Here is a 23,517-nt window from a genome sequence, read left to right on the forward strand (position 1 = left end):
ACTGATAAGTACACTAGTGAGACAGTCATTCACTCACTAACACACACATATACACACTAAGCCAGTTAACCAATCAATTTTTTTAAAAAAAACATCCATTAAGACACTTATTTAAACATTTATTCTTCCATCGACCTTTACATATACATAAATAAAACATATTTATTTTTCAGAAAGACACACATTCACTGGATGATGTCATCAGTGATGTCATGAGTGATGTCATTGACCATGTCATGAGTGATGTAATATGTGATGTCATCAGCAGTGCATTGCAGGCGCGCAAGTTATAGTGAGTCCAACTAACTATAACGTGGGAATTTCAATGGTTTTATGTCAGTAAAATTTCCAGCTAACTATAACTGGTGTGAAACCTATGGTTTTTTCAGTGAATATATATATATATATATATGGTTTTTTCAGTGAATATATATATATATATATATATATATATATATATATATATATATATATATATATATATATATATATATATATATATATATATATATATACATTCAGTTATAGTTAGCTGGAAATTTTACTGACATAAAACCATTGAAATTCCCACGTTATAGTTAGTTGGACTCACTATAACTTGCGTGCCTGCAATGCACTGCTGATGACGTCACATATTACATCACTCATGACATGGTCAGTGACATCACTCATGACATCACTGATGACACCATCCTTGTGACAGAGTGACAGACCTCCTTTCAGTGTAATGTAACCCTTGAAACACATATTCAAAAATAGAAACTAACATTTTCAAAAAAATGGAGATACCCATACCAGTTACAACAACCAATTCAGTAGTTCCACCATCTATATACACATCCACTCATTCACCAACAGTTCTAAATAGTCACTCATACATATACTCACTCATTATATGTAGTGATACACCTATACATCCTGTTACACACCGACAGTCATCCTAAAGTTACTCACACACATACTCAAACATCCAAATAAACTATTGAACATCCATTTATTTGCATATACAGCTATACACGCACTACCACCTTACTTCTAAGGAAACGTACACATACTTACTCTCAAACAATCACTTATAGAAACACAAACTTATTTAAACAGGAACTCTTACAATCTCTCACTCTGACATATACTCACTTATATACATCAATACTCACATATACTAGATTAAAACATATGTAGTTACTGATAAAGACACTAGTGAGACAGTCATTCACTCACTAACGCACACATATACACACTCATCCACCCATGCAGTCCTGCACATATGCTGTCTTCAAAACACATACAAACAGTGAGTCAGTCATTGATGCATCTATGTGCTAAGTAATACCCCCACCAAACCAAACAGACACTCATACTGATACTAAAAAATACATCTAATAACCCATATACACACACAAGTAGCTACTCACCAACCCATGCAGCCACTTATACACAAAGTGAAACACTGATACATATATTTAAATATTTAAACATTATTCGCTAATATATGTATTCACTAAGATACACTTAATAAGCCAGTTATCCAATCATTTTTTTTAAAAATCCATTTAGACACTTATTTAAAGATTTATTCTTCCATCGACCTTTACATATACATATATAAAACATATTTATTTTTCAGAAAGACACACATTCACTGGATGGTGTCATCAGTGATGTCATGAGTGATGTCACTGACCATGTCATGAGTGATGTAATATGTGACGTCATCAGCAGTGCATTGCAGGCGCGCAAGTTATAGTGAGTCCAACTAACTATAACGTGGGAATTTCAATGGTTTTATGTCAGTAAAATTTCCAGCTAACTATAACTGGTGTGAAACCTATGGTTTTTTCAGTGAATTTAATAGGTTTTTTAAATGCTAATTCCTAACTATAACTGGTGTGAAACCTATGGTTTTTTCAGTGAATTTCAAAGGTTTTTTAATAGCAAATCTCTATAGGTATGAAATGTAATATTTTTTATAACGAATTTTATATTGTATAATTATGTAATAGTTTTATTTTTTTTGCCCCGGAGCGCTCCCGGGGCGCGTACCGATGCGCTCACCGGTAGGCGCAGTGCTTCGGCGCGCCCCGGGGTGCGTACCGGTGAGCGTCCCGTTAGCGCTATTCCCGCGAACGAAAACAACATCGTGACGTATCGCGTAGCCGCGTGATGCGTCATATGACGCACTGCGTAAGCGCACCCGAAGCACCCGAGCGCATACGATCGTACAACGTAAGCGCCGCCGAGCACGCACCGGGGCGCGTAGCGTAAGCGCGTCGGGTCATGTGACCTGAAAATAACACTTTTGATTGGTTCAGAACACTTTTAGTTTCCAAATGATGAGAAAGCCCAGGTCATGAGACCTGAAAATAACACTTTTGATTGGTTCGCAACAGTTTTGTTTTCCAAATGATGAAAGACCCCACCTTTTTTCCTCATTTTCACTTTGTTGTTTGAGTGAAGAAGACCTGCATTCATTCTGTGAGAAATAGCTTCACTAGTAGCAGCTGCAGGTGCATCTGCACCACCACCACCTCCACCACCACCACAAGGACCACCACAAGACCACATTGGTGGTCAAGAAGAAGAGGAGGACGAAGAGGAGCAGGAGGAGATACAATTTCTGCCTGAGGACAATCCCCCATACAGACCCAAGGAACATTTTATTTGGGAGTTTTACAAGATGCCAAGGGGTGCAAAAAAAGTGAATGCAGCTAAGGTGACTTGCCTCATCTGTCGCGAACAACTGTCAAGAGGGAACCAAAACAAGAAGTACTCTTTTGGGAACCACACTATGATTAGACATATGCAGAGGAAGCACCTGAACAATTATTCGGCAGCAGAGGTCAAGGAACTGACCAAGAACCCTCCCCATCCTTCTTCTTCAAGCACCTCCAATCAACCCACTCCATCGGGTGCAGAGGCTAGGGAGATGGTCCCTAATGTACAAACCAGGTTTGCAAAATTTAAATTTGTTTGCATATATTGCAACAAAACAATTTCATATGGTGAGCAAAGCATCACTTTACTCAATCGAGCTGCAGAGAACCATCACTGCAGCAAGCAACTTTAATTTTTTTCTATTTTTTTTGCTCCAGTTGAGCTGTTTGCAATTCCCTGTGTTTTGTTTGACCCCAGAAAAACTACAAAAAAATATAAAGTTGTTCAGAAAAGCCAAAAAAAAATAAGAAATGTTCAAAAAAACAATAAAAAAATATAAAACAAAAAGAATAAAAAAAACAGTTCTTTTCAGAACTACCTCCAATTTATATAAAAATGCTACATATTTTAAAAACTGTCTTTCTTTTTTTCTCCAGGGTACGCGTACCGGTACGTGTACCGGTACGTGCACCGGGGCGCACACCCCCAAAAAAATAAAAAAAATAATGAGTGTGTGTGTGTGGTGTGTCTGGGTTTTCCCCATGGTACGCTCCCCGGTACGCTCCCCGGTGCGCGTACCAGGCGCACCCCCCCCCGCGCAAACCGTTTTATGGCCCCCACATCAAACCTAGGGGATCAGGGGGGGTCTACTCTGCCCCTTATGGTCTTTTGGTCTTATGGTCTTTTCCCCCTTTCTTTTTGGCACCTCTTGTGTCTCGATCCTACCGAGACACAAGATGGCGGCCGCTACGGACTGTTTCGAATGTTTACAGACACCCGAGAGCCAATCAGCTTTCCGCGCGCAAGTCGTGTAGCGCGCCCGGTGCGCTCCCCGGTGCGCGTACCGGGGCGTGGCCATAGATATATATATTTTTTAACCTAAATTACTCAAAATCCACTGGAGCACATATCTTGAGACATAGCTAAGGCACATCGGGCTACCAGTCCCTACAATTTTGCCAAGTTAGGTGGAAATCCAGTCAGCCGTTCGGGCTAAAAGTGAAGTCGACCGCCCTATGGAAATTAACATGGGGAAAACACGTTTTGGGACCCCCCTTTTATCTCGGCCCCCGCTTGACGAATCCCCCCCAAACTTTCAGGGAAGGACCGGAGCGCCGCGAGGCAAATTTGAGGAAATTTTCAGGCAGATTCCTCAACCGGCGCCAAAGTTATTCCCAATAGAATGTTGAGATTTTGCATTGAAAAAAATCCTAACTATAACTACCTACTGGCGACCGCCAGTAGGTGATATATATATATATATGGATATATATATATATATATATATCTATATATATATATATATATATATATAGGTATACTATATCTAAGTAAGGGGTGATTACACCACCTTACCCAGGCTGTGTGAACAATCCAGTAGTGTCAGTTTGGAGGGCCAGCCAGGGGTGGGATAAGGTAGGCCTTGGATGCACCTATGCCCTGGGTACCTATGGTACACTATACAGGGACTCACAAAGGTGACCCAATACCCAATCTGGTATGTACCTAAAGTACATGGTATCAATTTAGAGAGAGAACAGCTAAGCTGTGGTCCTGATTAGCAGGGCCACAGCCAGACTAAAGTCGAAAAACCAGCAAATCACAGCAAAAAGTGGGGGGAACCATAGGAAGCAGAACCTACTCTCCTACACACTTGACCAGGATGAGCAACATAATTAAAGGGTTCAAAAATAGCCCACCTCAATGTCCTATTTTTGGGATATGAGTTATCAAGTGAAAGGAAAAGCATGGCAGCTACATTTTTAGAAAAGTGTGCACTGCTCCAACCTACTAAATCGCTGAAAAATCTACAATCCATATTGGAATTCTTACATTTTTGCAGAACATAGATTTTTGATTACGCGGAAAAAGTAAAACCTTTCTACGACCTAATAAGACCTGATTTTTCAGTTAGGCATTAGATACAGGAACACACAGATATCCTTTGTCCCCTACATGCTGACATCATAGCATCAAAACACTTGCAGACACGCGTGAATGTCCGCAACTTGGTGATCCATGTTATAGCGGGTCAATCTGGGTTTACTTACCTAACCTTCAATGAAGGCAAAACAATACCCATAGCGTACCCAAATGCTAAAATGCATTTTGCTTCTACAGAAACAATTTCATTATAAGACCGGAGGCTACCATTATGCAATAAACTTTTATTGCTGCCCCAACATGCAACCCTTTAAAGAACACATTACATCATGAATAAGAACATTCCAAACAACAATATATAACGTCATGGTAACTAGGTATCATCCTCTTTTATTCACTGCTCCTGGACAGTTAAGTATACATCTCTTTACTCTCCTTCCTAATGACCATTGTGAGCCTTCTCTAGACTCCTAATTATTATTTTTTCTCTTAGATCGCTACCAGGTAAGTAACCTTACCGATTGTAGCTACTTCCAAATTGTTTTATGCTTGTGTTAAATGTTATGCCTTTTTTCAGGTAAGTTACTTCCTAACTTCCTGTTCGCTTCATTACCCTTCCAACATACAGTTGGGCTACCCTTTCCCCTCCCTCCTTCATTTCCTAGTCCTATTCACAGGTGGAGAACTCCACGAAGGGTCTTAAATTGACCGTTTACCTTTGCTCCGGTCGCAGCCTCGGCGCCGCATTTAGCCGACCTGCATTGGGAGGCAGACTTTTCCCCTTGTGTTGCGGAGCCTCAGAAGGGCTTCGCGTTGTCGGGGAGAGTGGTCATTGCACCCGACTCTCCTTGAACCGCAACTGCACTTGAGCTGCTGCTGAAGCCTCCAGAAACCCAAGACGGCGGAGGTCACGTTATGAGCGTGACCCTGACCTCCATAATCACTACCGCTATTCCCCATCAAATTAAGACGGAAGGGGAAAAACAATTATAATGAAGATGAGAATGAGGCAAGCCCAAATCTACTTGACCTGTGTGTTTTCATAGCAACGGGCTTCCTTAACCTAACACGCACTTATAAAGTGGTAAGACCCCCCTTGCCTCTTGGGACTGATAACTGAAAATGTAATATAATAGAGAAAAATATAATATTAAAAAAAGGGTTTTAAATCAAACAATGGTCACAGTTGTTGCCTGGAACGGGACTTGGTTCCTGTGGAGGCTCCTGTAGTAGAAATGTCAAATTACCTTGCAGGGTTATTTAACTCAGGCCTATGCTATAGAACGATTAACTGTTATAGATCAGGTATATCGGCAGGACACTCGCTAATTAATGACTGTTCTATCGGTTCAGATACTCTGATCTGTAGGGTAATGAAGGGAATTAGACTTAAACGTCCCCCCAAGGCAAGGTATGACTCCTTATGGAATGTTAACCTCATTACGAGCTTTTCTCTATATGGCTAGATAACTCTTTCCTTTCAAGAAAACAAATAACAACTAAACTAGCAACCTTACTCTGTCTGATATCCTTTAAAAGAATTTCAGATGTTAATGCCTTAGAGATCTCTAATAGATTCTATTCTTCAGACAGAGTGCATTTTGAAATATGGCAAAGGACCAAAACTATGGCCAAAAGCATCTTTTATCCCTGTTTTCCAGATTATAAACAATTATGTGTAGTGCACTGCATAAAAACTTATGAAAAAGTAGTGTGTAGCATTAGACCTAAGGAAGAAAAACAACTCTTAATATCCTTTGTTAAACCCTATATTCACAGCTACCATTGCTAGGTGGGTTAGACTAATAATGTCAGAAGCGGGAATAGATTTGTTCAATTTTGGGACTCATTCTTCCCGTGGGGCTATGGCCAGTAAACTGTTCTGCGCAGGAGGATCCCTTTCTGATATCTTGAAAGCTACGGACTGGTCAAATGCATCCACATTTGCACAGTTTTACCTTAGACCAGTGGAACATGTGAGCAGTACAGCGTTAAAAAGCTTTAAACATGCATAATGGTAGCCTCCGGTCTTGTAATGAAATGACGGTTCTCCATTTATCATACAGAGAGAATCTTGATTTCATTAACTCCCTGTACGCGTAGCTGTGCTCATGACGAGCTGAGCTCGTCACGACTCCGACCACTCCTGTGAAACGCCCATGCAGGAGGAGAATCAGCCCCGCGTGGGCGTTTCGCTGCAGTTATGACGAGCTCAGCTCGTCATGAGCACAGCTCCACAGTGCCTCATGACGAGCTGAGCTCGTCATAAGTGCCGAAGGGGTTAAAGACAATGGAGTCTAACATTATCTCACCCACCACACCCTGGTGGAAGATCAACTGAATTTGTTTGATTCAGGAACAAATTTAAATTAAGTTTATTGATTTTAATATTTAATATTAAATTGTAACACTATATAGCTATTTTGGGATTACCTATAAGTATATAACTCCGAATAAATCGAAATTACCAATTTGCCTTTTTTTTCTTTCAGACACTTCATCTTTGTGAGAATCCCTTCATCATCTATACATTTAAAGTAGAAGAAGTCATTTTAAAGAATTTTTGGTTTTCCGTAACAGCTTAGAGGATGATACCTAGTAACCATGATGTTATATATTGTTGTTTGGAATGTTCTTATTCATGATGTAATGTGTTCTTTAAAGGGCTGCATGTTGGGGCAGCAATAAATGTTTATTGCATAATGTTTGCCTCCGTTGTCTTTAATGAAATCAAGATTTTCTGTGTATGATAATTGGAGCATCGTCATTCTGTCAGCAGTACAGACCACTGTACTGAGAGAACGAGCACTGGCTCAGGGCAAACAAATAATTGTAACTCAGTACCAGCCTTAGAGGCTGCTACAAAGGCAAGCATTCCTAATGCTAAAGCCTTACATCCAAGATGGATACAATGGGCTAATTCTCTCACTGCGACGGATGTAGTATACAGATATGACCCTAGTCTAAAAATACAAGCATTCCTGCAATATTAACAAGAATATCTTCTCCCAAACGAAATAATGCAGCTAGTTTAGTATGAATACAATATTTACACTAACGGATGTGCTCAGCCGGCCGTAGGAAGTAAACAGTAATACAGCGCAGTGTGTGCGATTGTGAAGGGTCATATGCAGAAATGCAAGTTCCATTCTAGCAGTACTAACACGGCACAGCTGGCAGAATTAAAAGCCCCACGGATTGTGTTCGATTCCTTTTACGGTGTCCCGTCATACAATGAATATCTTCACTGCTGGGGTCAAAATGGGTTTAAAGACTCAAAAGGTGGCACAATTAAGCATAAAAAGCTATGGGAAATAGGTAGCTGAGTTGAAAAACTAACTACCAAGAGCTCACGTGATACACACTCTGAGTCATCAACGTGATGGTGTTCACGTTGAAGGGAATTTATTGGCCGATGAAGCCGCAAAAGGGAAGTACACACTGCTGCGGTAGGTGCAATCACTCATTCAAAAACGAGAATAGACGGACAGATAATGGTATCTGTCATTGCTTCACGCAAAAACAGCCCAGCCTTGCTTAAAGGTTTTCCACTCAAGTACTCCTACAAGTTAATAAGTTAGATGCAAACAACATTCAGTATGCTCAAATTCCAGGAGTGGGGGATAGAGTAATACCAAACATGGATCTTAGATTAGGTTTAATACTAGCTGCACACAAGGGTCTGGGTTCTGCACACGCAGGAGTTACAGCAACAGTTTCATTTTTGAAACAGCGCTATTGGTGGCCATGACTTACTAAACAGACTAAGAATTTTGTCTTAAAGTTCAACATCTTTCAGCAGATGAAGGTTTCACTCTGGCACGTCCAGCACAGATACCACTACTAATATCAAACAGACCACTCATGTGTGTCGATTTGGCCCACTGCAGCCCCCTACGATCAGATGGGGCTTACAAGTATAGCTTGGTGGTAGTGAATTCTTGCCCTAGGTTTTTATGGGTATGGCCTCAGCACTGGGGTGAATGTATGACATTGTTCTGCATTCTGTCCATCAACTGTGTTTTTTGCATTTGTCACCCCGAGTGGTATGGGTATGCTCAGATGTGAGCCCCATCCTCTCCACTCAACTGGATTTAAGCAAGCCGGGCTGAAGACGGCTGGAATGCCAGAAACCGGTCCTCTGGAGCTTGTTTCCGGTCCAGGGAAGGCATGGCTTGGCAGTTCGGGCTGGACTGTTCCCATGAGGCACAGGGTCAGACTGATTTGCATATGGCCATGTCTGAACTGGGGTGGTGTGGAGTGCAAAAAAACAATAGATTTAGGCCCAGATCTCTGTACTGGGGTGAATGTATGACATTGTTCTGCATTCTGTCCATCAACTGTGGTTTTTGCATTTGTCACCCCGAGTGGGATGGGTATGCTCAGACGTGAGTCCCATGCTCTCCACACCACTGGATTCAAGCAAGCCGGGCTGAAGACGGATGGAATGCCAGAAACCGGTTCTCGGGAGCTTGTTTCCGGTCCAGGGAAGGCATGGCTTGGCAGTTCAGGCTGGACTGTTCCCATGAGGCACAGGGTCAGACGGATTTGCATATGGCCATGTCTGAACTGGGGTGGTGTGGAGTGCAAAAAAACAATGGATTTAGGCCCAGATCTCTGTACTGGGGTGAATGTATGACATTGTTCTGCATTCTGTCCATCAACTGTGGTTTTTGCATTTGTCACCCCGAGTGGGATGGGTATGCTCAGACGTGAGTCCCATGCTCTCCACACCACTGGATTCAATCAAGCCGTCCTGAAGACGGCTGGAATGCCAGAAACCGGTCCTCGGTAGCTTGTTTCCCATCCAGTGAAGGCATGGCTTGGCAGTTCGGGCTGGACTGTTCCCATGAGGCACAGGGTCAGACTGATTTGCATATGGCCATGTCTGAACTGGGGTGGTGTGGAGTGCAAAAAAACGATGGATTTAGGCCCGACCTCTGTACTGGGGTGAATGTATGACATTGTTCTGCATTCTGTCCATCAACTGTGGTTTTTGCATTTGTCACCCCGAGTGGGATGGGTATGCTCAGACGTGAGTCCCATGCTCTCCACACCACTGGATTCAAGCAAGCCGGGCTGAAGACGGCTGGAATGCCAGAAACCGGTCCTCGGAAGCTTGTTTCCGGTCCAGGGAAGGCATGGCTTGGCAGTTCGGGCTGGACTGTTCCCATGAGGCACAGGGTCAGACTGATTTGCATATGGCCATGTCTGAACTGGGGTGGTGTGGAGTGCAAAAAAGCTATGGATTTAGGCCCAGATCTCTCTACTGGGGTGAATGTATGACATTGTTCTGCATTCTGTCCATCAACTGTGGTTTTTGCATTTGTCACCCCGAGTGGGATGGGTATGCTCAGACGTGAGTCCCATGCTCTCCACATCACTGGATTCAAGCAAGCCGGGCTGAAGACGGCTGGAATACCAGAAACCGGTCCTCGGGAGCTTGTTTCCGGTCCAGGGAAGGCATGGCTTGGCAGTTCGGACTGGACTGTTCCCATGACGCACAGGGCCAGACTGATTTGCATATGGCCATGTCTGAACTGGGGTGGTGTGGAGTGCAAAAAAACGATGGATTTAGGCCCAGATCTCTGTACTGGGGTGAATGTATGACATTGTTCTGCATTCTGTCCATCAACTGTGGTTTTTGCACTCAGCACTCGGCTGACCCTCGACCTGTTTTAAAAGAGTTGCGAGTATTCAAAGGGACATACACAGTTAACACATTACACTCTGATTGCGACCCATATTTAGCTCCAGGGCTTATAAGGGAGCCATGGGAGTCCTGGGTGTTGCACTGTGGTACTCCTCTTCGTACCATCCAAAGGAAAATTTGGTCGTGGAGAGAAAAAACAGGGACTTAAAGTAAATTTTAACAGCACGGGTATTAAGTTCGGGTGGTAGTTGGGTCTATCACTTATACGGGGTACAAAGAGCCCTTAATAATATGCCAAGAAGTTCCCTATGAGGAATCACTCCTTATGAAGTCCTTTTTAGGATGAGAATGCGGATATCTGATTTCGATTTTGAAAGCACAGTGGTGGATGAAAAAGCATTTGACATCAATAAACGTTTGGATGTTTTACAGGATCTCATTGAATTCCGGGCACTACAAAGCAATGTGCAAGTAAAATGCACCGCCACTGGGGAAGTCAAATCAGTCACGGCAAGACCTGCCTGGATCCTAAAAGTCAGGGATCTGGACACAGAAAATATTGTAGACAAGGAAGAATTTAGGCTATCATACAGAAAGCCTGTCCCTGTATTGGCTGTTGAAGGAACCAGAACAGTACTTCTTACGCCTCTTGCTGGCAAAAAAGAAAAGAGATTCGTCCTCGTCGGCTCTTGGGTAGCCAATGCTCTCTTCACGCTACCAGACAGGAAGTTCAGACAGAAAGACTTATAACATTTGAAGGGTCACCAATACAAAATGATGGAGTTCCATAAATGAAATGGAACTCATTCCTCTTGAAACAGAACTTCAAAACACAAATAAAAGGCAAATTTCAATTCAGCCTAACACCGATGTCTAAATCAATATGCCTCAACAAGAGAAGCCTGCCAGTTCAACTAAACCTGCTGAGCTACCAAAAATAGATCGAACTGCATCTAGCTACTTCATCAATTTTTATACATTTTCTCTGGATCAATGCATCGTAAGCAACAACTTCATGATTTCAACACTTTTCTGAAAAAGACTTACTTAGTATCACTTTGGCTCCAGCTCGGGATAATAACTGGAATATTGTTTTTTCTGTTCTGGATTGACCTAGTGACTATCTTTTGCTTACTCATGAATGGAAACTATCTCCTGAAACCTCATAGATCATCTCATCGTGAACAGAGAGACCTGAACATTACCGCTGTTGATTATGATGTACTTGGTCCCACAGAACTTTTGAAAATACCACATTTATTTAAAATTTCTCTAAATGATATTATTACCTCCAGTACATTTTCTGACGATTGGGATTTGGAACAATCCGCTGCATTTTCAAACACTGAAATGTTAGAGGACACATTTGATTTTGACACTATGTACTGTTACCATCATTATGGTCATCACTTTTTACACAAATCTAGTATCCCACAAAATGTTTTTACATACCACCAATGGGAACATTGCCCAACACCACCATAACGTAGTTCAAAAACGTTTGCACACAAATGTTCTTATTTTTCAGTGCTGAACAGCACCTACAACTGCACAGAAAAATATGCCGACTAACACCAAACAGATTTACACTGCATCCTTTATTTCCCAACTGTCTGTACATGGTTTCGACTTATGGAAGGACACTAGACATAAAATCAGTCTAGGCTTCAAAGGAATGGCAGGTTGTGGTGCAGAGGAGAAGTAGCCAAGGAGACAGGGATGGTGTTATAAACAAAAGGATTTTATTTATATGTTTCCTCCGGGCATAGACCATAAGTTGCAAAAGAACTTGTAAAGTCTTTAGGTATAGTCTTCACTCTCTTGCCTCAGAGAGTATGATGCACTCGAGGAGTTAGTCCGGTTTTCCTCCCACCGCCGGCATAAGGTGATGCCGAACAGTCTGTGGTAAAAAAGAAAAAAGACTTGCAAGGGTAATGTAGATTTTTCACACCTAAACAAACCGGGAAAAGGGAGTGGAGGAGTGAGCACCCGACCGCTACCAGTGACGTGCTAGCTATCCTGTCTTTATTTTAGTGAGGAAGACGGCCCCTAGTTACAGCAGTTTAATGGATGCCCCACCCTTTTCTCCTGCCTTCCCTTTTCCCCAAACGGCCCCCAGTTGGCCCCGTACCTTCGTTAGCCACGATCCTCCAGGGCCGTGGCAGGCTTGAATGTGTTGCAGGAGTGGGTCCGGGTCCCTCTTTTCTGGGTCCTCGTAGGGCGGTGCTTCAGTCTGGTGAGTTACCGTTCCTGGCTCTGCGGTCCAGTCCGCAAGGCTTCGCAGTCCTCCCAACCCGGGTGTCACAAGGAAGGTCTGTACTCCGGGATCCGCTCTGTCCAACGCCGCTAGGTCTTTCCAAGCCGAATCTGACGAGTCCGTCGTCTCTTCCGCTTTGAAGGAGTCATCAGCTGACCAAGCCACGTGAGCTGACGAGACAGCAGGGGAAAGCGAGGTCTTAAAGGGATAGAACCCCCCCAAGCGTAGAAGTCTAAAAATAAAGGAGGGGACACAGTGACAGGTAAGGCGGCATCCTATCATCAAAAGGGGCGAGGGGAGATAGGATATCAGGCAGCGCTTTGTCACACCCCCCCACCCTAGCCTGTTTGCGATCGGGGAACAGGGAGAGCCGGGAAAGGAAGTCTGCGTTCCCGTTGTCCAAGCCCTACCGACCGAACCTCAAAAGAGAAGGGCTGCAGAGCCAAGAAGCAGCGAAGGACTCTCTGGTTGTTACCCTTATTCCGGCTCATCCAGAGGAGCGGGGAATGATCCGTAAATAGGTTGAAGTGGGTACCCTCAAGGTAATTCCGTAATTTGCCCACCGCCCACTTAATAGCAAGGCACTCCTTCTCTATGATGGGGTACCCCGCTCCCTGGGGAACAGCTTACGGCTCAGAAAGAGGATACGGTGTTCCACTCCGTTGGTTACCACTTGGGAGAACACCGTCCCCAACCCGTTTCCGGAAGCATCGGGTTGGAGTAAAAAGGGCCTAGAAAAGTCAGGGGATTTGAGACTGGGATCTGACGTGAGGGCTTTTTTCAGATTGTGGAAGGCTTGTAGGGCTTGGGGGGTAAGTTGCAGAAGGTGTTTGGGTTTCACGTTCTTTCTGAGATCGGTGAAAGGAGAAGAGAGTTCGGAATACTGGGAAATGAAATGGTGATAGTACCAAAGGAGTCTGAGGAAAGCCCTCACCCCTTTCTTGGTAGTCGGAAAAGGGGCCTGTGATATCGATTTAACTTTTTCCTTCTGGGGCTCGATATGGCCATTCCCTAAAACATACCCCAGATACTTGACCTTTTGAAATCCATCCCTTGATTTTTTTGCGTTAATGTGTAACCCTGTGTCTTGGAGAGCCTGGAAGATGAGTTGGCAATGCTGTAGGTGGGTCTCCCAGGTGGGGCTATAGATGACGATATCATCCAGATACGCCAAATAATAGGCCTGGCGTGCTGATGGGACTCTATTCATGAGCCGTTGAAACGTGGCGGGTGCCCCGTGTAACCCAAAGGGTAAGACAGTAAACTCAAACAATCCAGATGGTGTAGAAAAGGCTGTCTTCTCCTGATCCTGGGGTTTGTGAGATCAAGGGTTGTGATGTACTGAGCATCGCCTAGCCTTTTGATCAGCTCGTCCACTCGTGAGAGGGGATAGGAGTTGCATTTGGACACTGCGTTGACAGCCCTAAATTCAATGCAAAACCGGACAGATCCGTCCGGTTTTGGTACTAGTATGATCGGCGAGGACCACTCGCTCTGGGAAGGTTGTATTACTCCTAAAGCAAGCATGGTTTTAACTTCCTTTTCTATTGCTTCTTGTCTGGCAGCAGGGAATCGGTACAGCTTTTGTTTAACGACCTGGCCGGGTGGGGTTTGTATGTTCGGCATAGTGGTACGGCCTGGAAGGTCAGAAAACAAAGAGGCTTATGGAAAGAGGGTTTCTTGAAGTGTTCTTTTCTACTCCTTGGTGAGGTCCTGGTTGATTATGAGGTGGAGTAGAGTGCTATCACCCTCAGTCATGGGGTTCACAACTTGGATGTCTTTGGGTAAGGGACCTAACCACTTCTTTAAGAGGTTTATATGGTATAACTGTTTTTTGCGGGGGTTTGACCTGAACCTGGTAGGATGTGAGCTCGACCTTTTGTACGACCTGAAAGGGACCCTGCCAGCCTGATCTTATTTTTGTGATACTGGAGGGGTTGAGGACCAACACCCAGTCGCCTACTTTCAAGAGTCGCCACTTTTCCCCTTGTTGTAAAATGGCTGTTGTTTGATTTGGTCCCTCTCTAGATTTGCATTTGCAAACTCTCTCAATTTTTTCAAGGGGTAGTGCAAGTTCTGGGTATATTCTAAGAAAGACTTTGTTTCTTCCTCCTTTTCGTATTTCCAATACTCCTTCGTTATCTCTAGTAGGCTACGAGGTTCTCTGCCATAGAGGAGTTGAAAGGGAGAACAACCTAGACTAGACTGGGTTTGGCTTCTTACCACATATAAAGCTAATAGGAGCCTGTCCCACTCTTGCCCTTCTTCACTCAACAGCTTTTTTAACGTCAGTTTCAGGGTAGAGTTATAACGTTCAAACAGGCCGTCTTTCTGGGGATAATACACAGATGTTTTGATGTGCGTAATGTCAAGCGATTTACAGACTTCTTGCATGATTTTGGAGACGAACGGGGTCCCCTGATCTGTGAGGATCTCACGAGGGAATCCGATCCTGGAAAACAGCTCAAGGAGCCTGTCACTGATGTTTTGGCTGGTGGGGGCACGTAGGGCAAAGGCCCTGGGATATCGCATGGCATAATCCACCACTACTAAAGCACACAGGTTACCCTTCTTGGGGCGTGGAAGCAGGCCTATAAGGTCCATTCCTATTCTTTCAAATGGGTTTCCAATTATAGGGAGTGGTTGTAATGGTACAGGAGGCGGCCCATAAGGATTCTGCTTTTGACCAAGTTCGCACTCCTGACCGAAGCGGATAACATGCGCCAATATACCAGGACAATAGAAATGACGTGGCAGCATTTCTATTGGAAATTTCTAAGGAAAAAAGACTTGTAAGGGTAATGTAGGTTTTTAACACCTAAACAAACAGTCCCCAGGTGGGAATGTGCAAAGAAGAGCACCTGTTTGCAAAAAGCCTGTGGTACTACAAGTTGAGGTGTGTCGCCCTCCTCTGCTAACCTGTAGAGTAGCCCGTTTTGTATATGGAAGGAAGGATATACAGGTGTCTGGGAAGCAGAATCTCGCCGGGCGTGATCGCAAGCGGGTTGAAGAATGGGGTCGTTCTGCTGGGCATGATGAAAGCTTTTGTCGGACAGCCAGGGGGTCTGGGTAAGGAGAGAGGGACGTAGTGAGATGGGCCTTCCCTTGGGATTAAGGGTGTTCGTTAGGAGCGTTAGAAAGGCGGGGTTGTCTCGGCTGAGAATTATTTCTTCAGGAAGAGCAGGGAGAACTCAGAGTTTAGCTTCTACGGTTACCCCATTTGGAGGGAAACTGGTAGGGAGACTAAGGGGTACAGTTTGACGTCTCTGTGTACGCACCGGATAGGAGCCCCTTGTTTTGTTTTGGGGAAGGGGAGCCGCACCAGATATTGACGGATAACGGATTGTCCACAACCCGAGTCCAATAGGGCTTTTACCGGGATTCCCCCCACATGCGCACTTATATAGAAGCTTGGCCCCATTTCCTCATAGTAGAGAATAGACCGGGGAACACACCCTATGTCCATCGGTTCTTCAGATTTTTTTCGGGAACAGTTACTGGTGATGTGGCCCCAGACTCCACATTCGAAGCACTGGGGCCCCCGTATAGGTTCTACGTGGGGCTTCATTGGTTTCTTCTCCTGTTTCACAACGGAAGGGGAAGGGCGCACAGGTTTCTCATTGTCCCAGGACAAAGCACGAGGTTGTGTCCTATAGAAATATGTTGTTATTTCCAATGCTTGTTCACCTGTTAACTTGGTATGTTGTTTGAGCCAGTGTTGTATGGGATAAGGTAAGGCTTCTATGTATTGTTTCAATAAGATAAGAGACCTAGGGCCCGATGTAGGTGCCCTAATACCGGTCGGAAACGGCCGAATTCGGCCGTTTCCGACCGGTATTACGGTTTCCAGATGTAGGGCATGCATTTACAGAATCGGTGGGCCGGGCCTCACGGAAACAGGACGCTCCAGGCCACAAGCCGCACCTGGTCTAGCGCGGCTGCTTCTGTAACCTGGGGAACCCCTAGGAGGACCGCACTCGCCGGACCCCCAGTCTCAGCCTCCCAACTCGGTAATGCACCGGGTGTCTTAAAGACGGGGAACCCGTCCGGGACCTGGAGCCTCCACCACACCCCAGGAGGAACGGGGTCTCACTCCGCCCCGACATCTCATGGGCTGGTCCTGAACTGCAGGCCTACCTTGCCTCAGCCAGGCCTTTGTTGGATGGAGGTATTAGGCTTCCGCCCGAGTTCCTGGGGGGCGGAGGTCTCCGTTCGTGTAGCCATTTCCTGGCGCTGTAAGAAACATCATCACTGTTATTCTGTGAAAAGCGCTATATTGGGGAAAAAGTGCACAAAACTACATGTCCCAGCATCCCTCTGCTTGACATTGGCGAAGAATGAAGGCGGTGCACTCTTAAGGGCCGCCCAGAGAACAGGAGAGTGCTTGTCAATTTTCCCTCGAGGTTTTGGAATGGCGGATGGTGCTCCCCGCCGGAGTTCAGCTTGAAGAAAGAAGAAAAGCCGTGTTCTAGTGATTTTCAACCTGTTGAACTGTGTTTCCTGGAGGACTGCATAGAACTTGTTTATTGCCAGGTATTCGAGTCAGAGGAAGCTTCATGAGGAATGCAATCATTCTCGAAATAGTTTTGCATCTGAAAACGGTCCCGAGCAGCCGCTGTGCTTTGAACGCAAGAGACGCGTTTTAAAGGGCATGCGAGAAAATAGTAATAGTGTTTATCAGAGGTGCGTCTGAGGCAAAGACGCCTTCTGTTGTAACGCTTTTCTTAGTGGCAAAATTAGACACAGAACTGCAAGGCAATTATTACTGTGGCAGACTTTTTTGTTTAGTTAACTAAAACTCTATATGGAAAGAAGATTTATGTGCAGTGAGAAAGGCTTCAGCAACGCCGAAAACTGTTTAGTGTGGTATGAAGAAATACCATTGATAAAGAAAGAAATGCTGCTAGCCTATTATGCAGATTAATGATTGTTCATGTTTTGAATTATCCGAAGAGTACATTTCTGAAGTTTGGATTCCGTGGAAGTATTCTGTTCCTGATTATATACATATAGAACAGAGAGCATTATCCAAGAGACAGCTTGTGAGCTATGGGTGAGTAGGGAGAGGAGAATAGAAAATATAGGAGTCCAGTTATTTTCCTTCGCATTACTTATATCCATTCTTTGTCATCCTACTGTAGTGTGCACAACTTTGGGGTCTTCGCTGATGGTTGGCCAGGACTACAAGTGATACACCGAGACCACAGCTACTTTATTATTTTTTCCCTTTTCCCTTCTTCCCTGGGGGCACGAATTCACGCAGAGGTATTTATCTTGCCTTTGTTGGGGGTCGTGTTTCGGGGGATTAGGGGACTTTCATCACACGTCGTCTCCGCTTGGCGTTTTTGGAAAAGGTTAGTGGCTATTTTTCTATTCTTGAGCTACAGCCAATCCTGATAGTTCGGCATTGCGGACGGTGTGGTCCGTGCAGAAGTGGCTGCTGGAGGGGCACCCACCCAGTCCGTGGAGGTCTCCTGGGGCAGCTGCCGCTCCGTCTCCTCCAGTGGCGGTCCGTCCGCCCCGCCTCGTCAAGGCTGCGACGAGCAAGACTGCAGAGATCATCCGCACCACACCACTGGTCCAGTCGCTGCGACCTTCTTGAGGCTCTGAGTTGATTTTTGATTTTATTTCTTCCTTGGCCCAGGTCCTGCTGAGCCGTGCCTCTGGCTCCCGGCCCCCACGTAGGCCAGGCGGCCATAGAGCAATGCGGGCCTCTGCAACTGCTGGCTCCCGGCCCACTAGATGGAGAATTGATGCAATTCTAGCCCAATCTTGGGCTTGGCGGGACGGAGCTTCGATAGATGGCGGCCGCCATGATAGCTTTCCAAGCCACGCCCCTAGTTCTGTTTTAAGACATTCACATTTGTCTCTGGTTAAGGGTGATACCTCAGTCCATCCACCTATGGAGGACCGCCCTGTGTCTATGATTGAGTTTATGTCAATTTTGAGGGGAAAAAGGAATGTCGCTCTTGAGGTTTATCACACCTGCCATCCCTGCTAGCTCTTTTTAGAAGGTGTTTTATAAAATGTCTGTCTCTAAAAACTTCATGTGAGTTGAAAATGTAGTAAAGTAGCTTGGCATCAATCTCAAACTGGTGGTTATCTATTTTAAGATCAAAGTTTCCTAATAAAGTCCTAATCGTGGGAGCAATGATATAATCAAGCAATCGATCTCTCTTGCGCCTCTTATATTTCTTGGACAACTGTTGGGTACACCCATGAAGTGGGCCCCTCTATTTTGTCTCTCATTCTATCACTCTCAAGCTAAAGTAATTCCTGTTCAGTCTTTATTCTGGTATGTTCCCGTACCAGATTCTAAATGGCTTCATCATTTCATTGATGTGAATGTCTGCCTGCCAGCCTTTTAGTTTGCCAATACCATTCAACAGGGTGAATAGTCTTCCAATATAGTTTCTATGCCATTGATACACTCATTGCACTAGACCCATCACCACAGGTGTTTTACAGCTCATAAGGATATCTAATCCCATTCCTGTGACATAGAATAGCACAGTGGGAGGGAAGGATGGAAATATGGCTCCGGAGACTCAGTTGTGTGGCAAATTATGTCTTTTATTTGGGTGTTAAGATATCGTTATGAACATAGATCTAATATAGATAAACACAATTTCAGAAGGTATGTAGCAAGAGCTGTAGCTTCTTCTTCTTGACAGGCGTAGTAATGGATTCCTTTTTCTCCCTACAGGTTTCTTGAGGGGTGTGCCAGTGCCAGTCTCCTCCAAATAAACACGGACAATGAAGTGAGTAAGGTACTCTATTCTACTACTATTGTCTCCCTTCACCAGATCACCTATGGTGTAGGAATATAACCCTCTAAGTCTCCTTTCTCTCTTGTAGGTACGTCGTTGTGGACCAGAGGGTGTGCCTGAGGTTAATAAGAAGTTCACATGTGATTGCAAAAAGGAAAAAGGTAAGGAATGAATTACAGAGAAAATAAAATATGAAATAATTTTGGATCTCTCCGTTCTGGTGCCTAACTTAATGAGGACTTTTTCATGATACCCCCCTACTCGTATACTGGCGCTTTCTATAACACGCACGCAAGCCTCCAGTTTATTTCTCCCCCTTCATGCAGGTGCACCCACAATTAAGCTCCCACACTCAATGCACAAGACACAGCTCTCCTGAGCTATGGAGGGCTGCAACAGCATCTCTAGCGACGTCCACCATTTGGTGTTGAACCATACCACAGGCATCTCGTATGCGTCGTCGCAGATTCTTCTCCATCTCTATAGTACTGACTCTGGTGTTCTTATTTGCTGTCTCTTTGTTTTGTAGGGCTCCCTCCTCTTCCGACTCCGTGGCGGCCTCTCTCTCTCCTTCTCTCTCTTTCTTCCCCATGTCGGCATCTCTTTCGCCTCCTACTGCCGCCTTTTTAATTCTGCCGCCCCGTCCCTCTCCTGCTGTTGAGAAAAGTACTTTGTTAGTCGGGTTTTCTATTGTCATTGCTCACCACGTTTCCTTTGAATGTCCTTATTCCAAGCCCTGTCGTTCTTCAGGATGACGGCATAGAAAAGGCGGCCATCGGACCCGTTGGACCAGTAAGGACACCAGCCAGGAGGGGAACTTATTACAAGCACCATGTGACTTAGTGGAGCAAAAAATACTAAGCAACTGAATGGAAAGTGGTACCCCCAAATGGTATATTCTTGGATTGGCTGGTTGAAGTTTGGGTTTGGCTTTCGGCAGATCAATCACTTGTGTCTATTACAGTACACTGTCCTGTGCCTCCTAACACTCCTCAGTTGGATTGGCTATTGCTAACATTTCCACTAGACTATCAGGAACCTCTCTTCATTGTATTCCACTATAGACTTATTCTTCAAATTCCCACTGAGGTTTTCTTTCAATCGGACTCCCAGCAAATCCACAGAATTCATCTGAGATGTGGTGCACTGAAAGGCAGTGACTTCTCGGGAAACGCCTTTAACAAGCATTTGCAATGCAATATGTCTCACAGTTAAGTGAGTTTAAGCTATTGGCAATGTAAATAACAATGCCTAATATTTATGTTTTTAAAAAGAAAACAAAAATAAAAGGCATTGTTATTTGCAATGTCAATAGCTCAAACTTGCGTCAATGCGAGACCTATTGTATTGCAAATGCTGGTTTCTTTTGCATTACACACTCCATAATAGTATATATTTTCTGTCTCTGAGCTTCTTTCCCCCTTTCCTTAAAATGCTTGGCTGCGGCCATTTTCTGCCAGTCCACTCTTCATTCAAGAACCTTTGTTGCTTCAACCCACCTGCTCTATCCCTACTTCCCCCTTCCCAGTACTCCTCTGTTGATCCCTTACTTGCAATTATTATTATTGTTTTTTTTTCATTTAGTTTTGGAGGTTTGGGCAGGTGTCAATTGCTACCGGGCTGCTGCTCTGACCAAAAGCACTCTGTGCAAATTATTTTTTTTTGTATGTATCGATCTAATTAGCGCCCACTATCTTAGAATGGTAAATAAAAGAAAATGGCTCCAGTGTCATTACGAAGGAGTCCTCAGACATGCACATGCCTATATAAAGGCACACTGCATCGGCGGCAGCATCATTCTGACGTCTTTTTTTTTTTTTTTGCCTGATGCTCTACAGCATCGGCAAAAAAAGATTTGGCAAAGCAAATAGGTCAACAAGTCGTGACCAATTGGCTTCGACAAAGCTTGTTTTTTAAATAGAACCTGGAGTGCCCAGCAATGAAGCATCGACCACTTCAGCTGGGTAGCAGAGCCCAAAAAAAGGTGTTGGGAGGTGATGTCTTTTTATTGGTGGGAGCAGTGTGTTCTCGGATTGTAAGTACGTTATTTACATTTATTTTCATTTGTAGCGCTGCGGTACTCGCCGTGCTGCCCGGTTAGCAAGCAGTGCTACAGTAACACATTTACATAAATTCAGCAACGTTCAGAGGTAAGGTTCAGATACCATAGCAGCTATACAAGATGTGGGTGGCCGCAGCTGGCCACCCATCAATCTCTCATTGCCAGCTGTGAAGTGGGCGGAAACATGTTGAGACTCCATTATTATGACGAAATTCAGACAACCCTGCAGCGCTCGGCCACATCTGCAAAGTCCGCCTTCAAGGGCGCTACACTTCAAACGGAACTCTGCCTCCATGTTTCACAGACTCAAAGCCCCCTTGTTCCCGCCCCCACATGCCCTGTGTGGAGTGCATTTATCAATACTCTTTCAAAGTTAAGGAATGGCATAATTTGGCAAAAAATTCATGCCACCAGACTCTGAGTCGTCATATGACTGGAGGGATGGGTCCGACATTAATAAGATACTCCATGACAACTCAATCTCCTGAAGGTGGTGCTCTGAAGAGCAGATGCGAAAGGAAAAGCTGTCTATATTTTAACTTGACCGCTCTTCGCTTCTGCCCCGCAAGCTCTTTCTTTGGGGGTTACTTTGCATAGGAGTTAGCAGCCTAGGAGTGTTCATTTCAGTGAGTGGTAGGGTGTGTGTTCATGTCAATTTCAAGAAATGTGCTCATGCGTTTTATTTATTTTTAATTAATCTTTTCATTAAGATTCTTGTTCAAAATTACTGTCCGAGTCCGAGGAAAGGGTGGGCATGGGAGTCTGTCTGTCTGAGATGCAGGCACGCTCCACAGAGCACTCGAGGGAGGGGTAGAAATTGCCGAGAGTGGGGTGGAGGTAGAGTAGCGAGGGGATGGAGGGAATTCCGCTTCTCTAAAGACTACAGAGCCTGCCGGGATCCCTCTGCCCGTGAACCCCTGCGCCTGTGAGTTCCGTGCCTGGCCGGACTAGTAAACATAGTAATAAATCATGCCTCCACTAATAAGAAAGTTAGTTAACACAGCCGTAAAGTAGGCCACGGTGTCCGTAGGGGCTGTCTGAAAATCGGACCGGGTGGTCCTGAAAACACTCCTTTACATTGGAAAGCCAGCGTGTATCATAAACGCTGACGCTACCCAATGGAAAGGAGGGGCGGGGCTTACAGTTCCTTTTAGAAATCTTGTATTTACAAGATCTTTTGGAGAGGCGGGGCAGCTTCGCTGCCACGCCCAGCCGAGACCTAAAAATGAGATTTCTAATCTAAAACTGTCTAAATCTGGGAATTTGCAGTTATTAACTCGCCAGTCAATGTATGCTCTGAAAATATTTTTCATTATATTATTGAAGTTAACAGCTTATATAAACCTTGTAAGACAAACCAAAAATAGCATTCCTACATACAAATACAAGCAATACATTCAAACATTCATTTTAAAAAGTTAGTGTAAGATACACACGGTTACATTTACAGAAAACTGAGGGCAATTTTGTTAGCCTATCCTCACTTAAAAATAGTATTTACCTCTGCAAATCTTGTACTGATGGATTTTATGCTTTAAATATCAAGTGGTAGAGGACAATATTGAACACATTCTGAGAAGTAGTAGTACTCTTTCCTGATCAAATAAGACAAGTGAAGATATTTAGAGCCTGAGATTATTTGCCCATGTGAAACACTTGATACAGACTTGTATGGACGGCATCCAGAGGCACATCCTACTTTGGTGTAGTGCAAAGCAGGTTGAAACACTGAAACTGATATTACCTTTGTGTGGGGTTCTGTTCTAGAACTCAGGGAAGGTGCCACCTTGATGTGTCAACATGGTGGAACCTGGAATGGGATAAAAGTGTCCGTTGCTGGCTGTGGCCTGTTCTTGCGGATCACTGTAACTTTCAAGAATAAAAACCTACAAACCTCCTCTGCGGCCTCCTGAACTTTTTAGTGGCGACGAGCGGTCTAGTACCCCAGTACCCCACGACCGGCAGGACAGGCGATCCCCCGTAGCCACTTTTCCACCCTTGGACTTCAGGTGGCTCC

The 23,517-nt window shown here is 44.5% G+C and overlaps 1 long non-coding RNA gene across 2 annotated transcripts in view; it reads right to left on the reverse strand.

Moving 5' to 3' along the window:
• The window catches only part of LOC147729682 (uncharacterized), a 214,770-nt gene that overhangs the window by 181,287 nt on the left and 9,966 nt on the right, over positions 1-23,517 (reverse strand). The window contains exon 3 of one of the 2 annotated variants that reach the window (XR_015308339.1): positions 19,906-20,092. The exons of the other annotated variant lie outside the window; for it this stretch is intronic. This is a non-coding gene — a long non-coding RNA (uncharacterized LOC147729682). Of the gene's footprint in view, positions 1-19,905; positions 20,093-23,517 lie in introns of those variants that run through there. 2 annotated transcript variants of the gene reach the window in all.

The sequence above is a fragment of the Lissotriton vulgaris genome, chromosome 2_1, assembly GCF_964263255.1.
Source record: "Lissotriton vulgaris chromosome 2_1, aLisVul1.2, whole genome shotgun sequence".
Classification (NCBI taxonomy): Eukaryota; Metazoa; Chordata; class Amphibia; order Caudata; family Salamandridae; genus Lissotriton; species Lissotriton vulgaris.